This window comes from Ornithodoros turicata, chromosome 2 (genome assembly GCF_037126465.1).
Source record: "Ornithodoros turicata isolate Travis chromosome 2, ASM3712646v1, whole genome shotgun sequence".
Classification (NCBI taxonomy): Eukaryota; Metazoa; Arthropoda; class Arachnida; order Ixodida; family Argasidae; genus Ornithodoros; species Ornithodoros turicata.
This window is the reverse complement of record NC_088202.1, coordinates 126445758-126455233: the sequence shown is the minus strand read 5'-3', so window position 1 is coordinate 126455233 and position 9476 is coordinate 126445758. Positions and strand designations below refer to the sequence as shown.

At 42.8% G+C, this 9476-nt stretch overlaps 1 long non-coding RNA gene across 1 annotated transcript; it reads left to right on the top strand.

The window, feature by feature from the left end:
* Positions 1–7436: 7436 nt before the first annotated feature.
* On the top strand, positions 7437–8594 carry LOC135384026 (uncharacterized). Its single transcript, XR_010420216.1, has 2 exons — positions 7437–7732; positions 7965–8594. It is a non-coding gene; the product is annotated as an uncharacterized LOC135384026 (long non-coding RNA).
* The last annotated feature ends 882 nt before the right edge of the window (positions 8595–9476 follow it).

Below are 9476 nucleotides of genomic sequence, written 5' to 3'. Positions count from 1 at the left end.
AATAGAATAACTTTCTTTTTTACAAGTATCTGTCCAATACTTCGCCTACAGGATGCGCACCGCGTGAATAAGCGGGAGGCGCTCATTATTTAAATAAAAATTCAAATGAGTTTCGTGAAAAAAAAGCTAACTTCTAAAGCAGGGCACCGTCGGCATTAAAATGGGTACTACCCCTTTTGGGACCTTCAGTGGACACCTTTTAGAGAAAAATCTGCCACCGAAGCGGGTCATTTGTTGCAGTAATTAATTGGTTTCGGTTTACGTATTTTCGTCGCGGCTTGTCGCGGCGAATCGCAAAAGGCTGTAATTCGTTGGTGTAAAGACGGAATTCATTGGTGGACATGGGAGTGAAAGAGCGTCCTTTTGCGCTTCACCGCGACCAGCCGCTACAAAAATATGTAAACAGAAACCAATTAATTACTGCAACAAATGACCCGCTTCGGTTGCAGACCCGTTTTACCATAATTCTGATTGTGATTTCAACGTCCAATGACCCGTTCACTGTGCGCATGTTGCAGTGCAAGGTCCTGCGCGACTTGCGATTTCTTTAGCGTACTAAAGGCCCCCTCGAGCACTGTGTGAACTGTGCTCACATATTACCACATTGTAGTCTTGACGAGACTAAATCTGGTAATTCCAGTATTAGTGTACATACTCGTCAAAATATATAAATTTGTATACTGTCCAGCATTTTTAGTGACTGTTGCGAGACTAAGAGATGCCTCATTGTGTATGTGTACCCATGGTTTTCAGGCGGCCCCCCTTTTTAACTTGGGGAGCCACTGGGTACTCTTCGCAAGCATCACACGCATTTTTCTCGTTTTAGTTCTAAATATCTAATGTGTTCTATTCATTTGCGTATAATTTTTAAAACACTTTCCAGCCAACAAAAATGCACTCTCAAAAACGAACTTCACCGCATAGCACGCTCCTTGCCAACCGTCATCTCGAATGATATCTATATCTGTCCTCATTTGTTGCAAACGGGAGGCGTATGCCTTTTTTGTGGCACTTTTTTGTGACACAAAAGGCGTGCGCCTTCCGTTTTCAACAAATCAGGGCATACCGATATCATTCGACATGATGGTTGGCTAGGAGCGTGGTATACGGTGAAGTTCATTTTTAAGAGTGTATAGTTCAAGAGTACAATGATAGCTTGACATCAGAGTTCGAGGTAACTCGTTACTACTAACTACTACTAGGAACTAAACTCCCCTAGGAACTAGGAAAAACTGGGAACTAAGTTCCCTTTTTGGTAACTTGTAACTTAACTCGGAACTTTTGCGCCGTGAAAACTTTAAGAGGAACTCGTTTCTTTTTCAGGTAACTTTGCCAAAGTAAGTTAACTTCCAAGTTACTTTTAATTCGCTTTTCAGTCACGTCCACATATTTTCTTGCTTTCTCTCCGGTTCTTTCATGGCATTTTTTGCCATAAAACGTGATATTAAATCAATCACAGTATTTTATTCAAGAAGCAAAAACCGCTGCCATTGAAATGAAGCTGAACCATTGTGCGCCCACACGGAGTTCTAAGCGTGTTTCACTCCTCCGCATGCAACTCAAGTTCTAACTCAACTGCTCATGCGCGCTGCACCTGCGTAATGCTATTTTGGGTCCGAAGTAACTTGGAAGTAACTCGTTCTTTTTTTTAAGTAACTCAGTAACTGCGAGTTACATTTTAGGCTGAAGAACTTCGTTATTAACTTAGTTACATTTTTCACACGGTAACTTAACTCGTAACGAGTTCTTTTTGACGGGTAACTTCTCAATCTATGCTTGACATGGACATCCCATTGGTGCCTTGTATATGATGTGCTGCTAAAATCGATAGCTTGACATAAGATCCCCTGTACGATGTGCTGCTAAATTTATGTTTTTAAAATATATTTTATAAACTCTGACATCAATTTTTTTTCCTGTATGAACAAGAGGATAAACGAGAGTAGCGCGTACACATAGATAGTGCGAGCATGAATAGCGATGGAACGACAACAACAACTATTACTTTATTTTTAAGATGATGAATGAGGAGTTTCATCGTCAGTGAATAGCGATGGATAATTCATTACTGCCACGTAAAAGCTGCATGCATGCACAATGACCCGACGCAGCCAGATGCGTAACATTGTTGAACTTGTTGTTGACCAAGTATTCAACTTCATACATTGCTTACGCTCATCACGCATTCCTTGTTTTCCCTCTCAACTGAGGTGTAAAGCTTTTTCAGGACCGTTCACCAGAAATGATTGTTTTTGGACTTTGGACGTATTCCATTCAGAGATACGAGGCGTTCTATTGTATGACCTTATCCCGGTCAAACATGAAACACTGTTCTCGAGCCTGGTAGTCTGGTAGACGTTCAAAAGCCACATGGTATCAACGCACATCACGCCCAAACATTGCTCTATAGTTGAATTGCTCAGCGGAATACGAACATGTACGACTGTCTCATAAATATTTATAGCAAAAACTGCATGTCCAGCTCTGGTTTATCACGAGGATTATATGTGACGTCCCAGATGTGCGCTATGTATTTTGACTTTTATGATAGGATTTCACTAAGCCCAGAGAAGGATTAGTATATACGTCACGAACATATATAGAACAAAAATAATCGTGGAAGGATGACTGGCGTCACCCAGACGAGGGTGTTCACATGGCAGGTCATTTAGAGTGAAGCTCCTCCTTCGAAGCACTTAAAAACGGTGCCTACTGTTTTACTCCTGTGGTCTTATTCTCTTCCGGTGTCCCACGCCTGCAGCTCCATCTCGCCACGGCTAAGAGGGCGCTTGATTGAGAGGTGAGTCGTGGCTTATACGTTTTCCCCGATATACCTGCAAGATTGATCACAAGTTATTGCGTGTTTCATTCCTTTAACTTTAATTCCTTTAACTTAGATTCGGGTCTAAATTATAGTGGGATGATCGAAATCTGCACATGTGCATTATCTGTATTACGAGATACAGCTGAGGTGTATCGCAGGAAAGGGAGAAAAATTCATCAGAGATTCCACTTCGATGCCGTACAAATTGCCTGTCCTATATACAGAAACTGTGAAAGGCAGAAACTTAAAAGGCAACAAATGATTGTCATCACTAAGCGCATTTGAAGCTTTCTTTTTGTTATCTTCATTCTTATAGTTGTTGTTGAAAGTTGTCTTTCTACACTGAAGTGCGAGCTACATTAATTGCGTTAATTTACGGGCATTTTAAAGCTTAATACTGCGTGGGAGCAAACACACTTTCTGCATTCATGGAGTTCTCTCTCGCTTGATGACAGTAGTGGTGAATTCATTTGCGCAAATATGTATATAAATAATTCTAATTGCTATACCCTTTACGTGGACTGTTCGACTTGCAATCTTGAGACAACTTTGTAGTATAGCTCAGTGAGTCGTCTTATGTGCAATATTACCCGTGTCTATATTGGGATAGGACTACCTTATATATATAATGACCGTGACAAGGCGAGTGAATCATTCTTTCTTTTGTTTATTGTTTTTGGTCTTTACAACTGGCATTTTCGAATAGCATACTGACAAGCCCAATGCAAGTAGGTGAAAAGGAGTAAACCATGTCGTTCTGGTTTATATTTTCTGCGCGCGTTTCTTACTCATATACGTGAAGAAATCCGTATGGAATTCAAAATAGGTGGCGCTGCAATGTAATAGTCGCATTCCAGGAAAAGTCAGAAAGATAAAACGCAGGAACGAAGAGTACGAGGCAAGAGCTGTTGGTTTCTGTGTTCTGTCGAATTTGTCTTTTTCGCGTGCTCAGGGTTATACTGCCAACATTAAGTATATACGCACTGGCTCCTTTACATATATTACTTTTATGGTAAGATTTGGTGATTCATTTATGCATGCATTCCGAAAGTACCTAAGCTTGTTCATTACACGCGTAAAGTTGTCGCATAAATGGAATTATTCAAGAAATTATAAAAAGCAGTGCTTTATAAGTGCGAGAGGTCCCAGGGTCGGCACCCGAATAGCACTGTGAGTTAGCTGTAAATGCCAAACATGAAACTTCATTCGCGCAGCCTAAATTATTTATAAATTGTTTAGGCACATGAGAGAAACGTGTATGTTCATGTCCAGTTTCGTGTTTGACGCAAGCATGAGCTATATACTTCATATTGGCAGACGTAACAAAGCCACCGAGATGATGGTGATTGAGGGATGTTTTGTGATGTCGTAAAACGTAATCAGCAAAGTTGATTTTGAACCAGTGGTTGGACTGCTTGGCAGAGCGGGAATCGGAAGTCACAGGCAGGGACGTCGCGGCACTGGGAGCACCTGAATTACTGAAATTGAATTACAAATATTTCGCTGCGAATTTTATTGAAATATTTTCCGCGGTTTCCCTGAGCGTCATAACAAAGCACGTGGAAGCGTTTGTTTGGCGTATGCGCTTAAATGTCGCTGGGGTATTGCCGTCGCTGCGCTGCGTGGCGAGTATATGATTATTATTATTATTTTTTCGTTACGTCATCGACATGATAAAAGCGAAGTCCGGTCGTTTGTTGATAAATATTGTAGCCTGTAACCCGTCCGGAGAAGATAACGCGGTGAAATGACAAGGTACCGATACATCGGATATACAATAAGTAATGGTTAGATTTTGCTGGTATAGTGCGGTAGGCGAATAGGTCGTCTGTCAATGTATTCAATTAAAAGCAATTCGTCAATTAGAAAGAGGAGCAGCTAGGACATGCATATGAAAAGGATATGATTGCATAGCACGACGTAAGCATTAAAATATTCAAAACGTCAGTGGACTTCTGAGACAAGATGGTTTCAGTTCAAGACACAATTCAGTACAAGATGGTTCTGAGACAATAGTTTTCAAGCATGATTTTCGTCATATCAAGACTGGGATATTTGATGACGTCTGCACTTTTATTTATTTATTTCCACGCTTCCTTGAGTAAGTTTGCCTGAACGTGTGGCAGTATAGACCCTTTTCACCGACCTCATTCCGTCCGCCATACTTTTGTTTTCGCACGCGCTCGCACCACAGTTAAAGCTGGTAGCGTGCACGCGCCATGCACAAAAGTATGGCTGCCACAAGCAGGGGGAAAGGCTATGCCAACAACTCAGGGAAAATTTTTCGTTATTTATATTTATATTTTTCGCATTTCGTTAATTTCTGGGCGTTTGAGGCTTACTTGTCTGTGTCGTCCCTAATTGTTGGTCTGCCTCGGCCAAATCTCGTTGTAAGGCTATGCCGTCTGCGACAGTGACGTCAGATGAAAAGAGTCTATACGTATATGTTAAAAGCTTTCAAGTGTAGTTTCCTAGTTTTGCGTGCCTCTTTTTGTTACATGTGTGTGTAAATAATCTGCAGTATGTGACATATTTTGATAAGTTTGTCCCAGCTGAAACGGCAGCTGTTACATGATTCCTTATAATGCTGAAAGTTACCACACAAACGAGCTAGAAATCGGTAGCCAGTTATTTACGATTTAACTTTATTCCCAACAATCTCACTCTCGTGTCTTCATATCAGCGGATTCCGGCTCTTGCCTCCGAAAGCCGTGTAGTCCTGGCAAAAATTGTCACCGAATTGTCAACGAACAGACGCCAAACACGAACAAATGACCCTATAGTGTAATTACTTTCAATTTCTTTTTTTTTTTTTTCGTCGTGAATCTATTCAAGTCACCGGCTCGCTTGCTATTTTGCCCATTCTCTCTTTACCAGTAACGTTTTAGGAATTCTGAGAACCATCTTTGGCCGTCTTTATCTTGTTTGAGCGCGCATGCGACGTAAGTGTGACGTAACACTTAGGGCGTCCCAAATCAAAGTATAGCGGTGGTACCAAGTCAGAACTTGATGCGGAGATGTGCACAATTTTACTCGTTGATTTCTAAAACTACACGATATTAATAGAAAAGGATATCCAGAAACAGAAGTCCTCTATCTCCGGGTTTTCCTTTTTATCGTGGTTCACCAGCTAGCCTGCACTTTGTGCCATCTTCATATATTAATTTGCTTGACATTGGTTGAAGTAACAATCTCCGTACAACATCTTGTACATTCTCCCCTGTCACCTATATAGGCCAGTTAGTGTTGAAATTTCAATTCGGAATTTTAGTGTTCGCCCACGCAGTGTCATTTATCTCCCATGTGACCACGCCATTGAGGAATGCTTATTTGAGTGACCGAGCGAACACTCGTGAGCGAACTTGTGAGCCTTAAAAAAAGCAAGGGAGACACTGCGAGATTATTTTAGTTAGACATTGCCAAATTATGATAAATTTTATTGTCGTTGGAAACTGATTATGTTATCGCACTGTAGTGACGTTTGTATTGAGGACACGAACTTTAAATTCACAACCAGCATCGTGCTCCTTTCTACTAATATATGACTAATCATTAGTGAATCGCTCGTTCAACCATGAACAAAATGTTTTTTTGTTAATGTACCGTATATAGAACTGAAAGATACGTTCAATCCAAAATACAGTTCGACCGGTGTGATCGGAACGTGACCAGAATACAGAACCATAACATGTGAGGAAGTGAAAGTAGAAATGCAAGTACAGTCGCAGGCAATACCTCAACGCTTTGTGATTAAACTAGAAGACGCTATAAACGGTTGACTGCCATCAATACGCCATTGAGTTTTAAGGCTTGAAGAGTAAATCGTCCTGCGAAGCTCCACCCCGTTGGAACACCTGCCCACCCCTCTTTCTGTTTCCAAATTCGCACAAAGCTCGTCCAAGAGCGCGTCAGTGATCCGGAGTTGCTCCTGCCTAACATGTTCAAAATGTTGCCTTTGGTTATTGGCTCAGAAAGCGAAGGCGGACTCCCGAGCGTTCGCTGTTCTCCCAGTATGATTGGCCGGATTCGGAGAGCTCCGTTGCCCTTGGCAGCAGCTTCCCTTCCGATCGTAAAGAGCAGTCGCGCGCACTCGCCTTGCTTCCGAGTTCCGCGGCACCTATGGGAGCATCTTCGTACTAATTGAGCCTCGAAGCCATCGAAGGCTCCTAACGCTGCGCTGCATCTAAATAAAATAGCCGCGGACAGAGAGGAGAAACGAAGACGTTGAGAGTAACAAGGGATGTCCCTGGAGGTGCTGTAACGAACACCAAGCACACCCATCGATGGTACATGCGTGTTGAACAACTACCGCAATCTGAGATTTTGTCCGCATCATTAACCGAGGCGCAGATGACTATCTCATAGTGAGGGTGTTCGTATTTCCTCCGTATTGTAAATTTGCGAAAAGAGGGCCTGCGTGACGTCAGCGCAATGGCGGAAGGAGCAGTTCAGCGACTGAGCAGGGAAGGGGAAGAGGTGCAGGAGAGAGGCGAAGGAGAGGGATGCGGAGGAGAGATGCACGGTGAGGAATTGCTTTTATGAGGGGGGGATAAAGAGGGGAGAGATCAAAGCCCGTGTCTGCGCGCGCATTTGCTACAAGGTTGCAGCGGGAGGCCCACGCACTGGCGCCGCGCAGTGGAGTATTTATTTTCGCGCCGCGATAAGCCCGCTGGCATGGCTCGTATCCAGTGCCCGCTGTGCAAGGCAGCGGGGAACGTTCCCTCATGTGGTATTCTGCGGTGTCTGGGAAAATGAAGTACGCATGCCGAACGTTGCGGCTTATGTCGCACGACTTGAATACGCCGGAAAGGGAGGCCAAGCGAGAGTGGCCGGTTCTTTTGAGCGTGTGGTGAGGCAGCCTAAAAATCTCCCAAACGGATCTAGAAAAATGAAGAAAGGAGAGAAAAGGTACGTTCCTTCCCGGTTTCTTAGTCACAAAGCTTAGGTTGATTTTCTTCTTCTTATTTTTTTAAATTTTGTTGATGCTGATGAAAATGGATTGTCACTCTCTAATCCGCATTTTTAACAAAAGAGAACTACATCGTGAGCGTTTATCTTAATTTTGTAGAATGCCTTTTCATGCCACGCGTACCGCTACGTCATGCCTAACAGGTAGTCGTTTCCTTTGGCTCAATTCCAGTTTCTCTACAGCCCCCAATGCCGATATTTCTGGGCCGAGAAAGATGAAGTCTGCGTGGAAACGTGTTGCCTGTTACGTATACTGAAGGTATACCGGAAAGCCATCCACTCAGGATACACTCAGTATACGAACAGGAGGCACCGGTGCATTCGTCGATACGGAGGATGCGGAGAAGAGCTAGGAGAGATCCAACATGGCGGACGGTGGGATGCTGAGGAAGGAGGAGCCATTGTGTGTTTTGACGGGGGCGCCGACCTCAACGAAGCGTCCTCTCGTCTCTTCATTCTCAATCATCACTATGCGTTTTCACGTTGGAAGCAAGGCGGATGCGTAGATCAAAAGTGTGGGGTATTTTGTTAACAAACGGTTCGGTTTAAGAGTTGAAGGATGAAATTGATTCTGCTTTCTATCGCGCAGTAACCTGCGTGCATGTTTGCTTGCTTCTTCCGCATAGATGCAGATAGGTAGTTTGTTGTGCTGCATACGATATAGATAGGAATATATAGGTGCCTGCGATCACAAGCAGGTTTTCCTTACGCGTAGAAAAACGGTTTGGAAATTGGTGGACAGAGTGCTTGTGAGATTATGTACCAGTTTCTATTTTGAATAAAGAAGATAAACCCTTGTGTACGTTCTGAATGCTGTACTTTTTGGTTCCTCGCTACCATGTAATATTTCTTTTTATCTGCTTCTCTTTCTATTACAGTTTCTACGCGCATTCGCTTTGGCTGCATCAAATAAAAATCATATTTACCATATGACGCGTTGAATTTCAGCATAGCCGGTTAATTTAATTTGCTTTTAAGATACCTCGTTGGGTGTTCTACGTAAAGACAATTACAGACATGACTGTGCACCGCCATCACCTGCTGTCATTCTCGTATTGTCGTACCGCAAGCAAAGAATAGAGCGTGTGATTATATATTATTGCACGAAACGAACGCTTCGTTGCGTAATAAATAAATCGAAATAGGCGATGATACTTCGTATAGTACACGCAGATGTAAACTTCGCGGGAGGAAAGTGTGAGACAGTATACGAATGGCGAAGGTAATTAAAGCGTTATTTATTAAGGTCACAACAGGTATAAAGATACATAGATATGTATTAGCCAAATTCGACACTGATTCAGTTGAACCGTGCCCTCATTTGAGAACGTCGAGAGAAGAATTAATGAACGTTGCAACCTACGCATTCGGCCCTTGGTGCCTCTCGTCACCCTCCCTCTCTCTCTCGCTCTCTCTCCGCGTTGGTTCTCATCATGGGTCCGTGGTGGCGTTGTTCTCCCAAAGATCTATAAAGACATAATGAGGTCCAAGCGCTTACTTCTCATCAGCGTGATGCATTTTTGCGTTTTAAAAAAGAAACTGCTCAATCATCTGGTATCCCACATTATGCACATGCACGCTTGCAATGCAAAACTTCTTCCTGTTCTTTTTTTTCTTTTTTCTAGTTTAGAGATGTACAACCATAAGAGTACTTGCTGCGGAATTTGTTCAATAGGTCCGATAG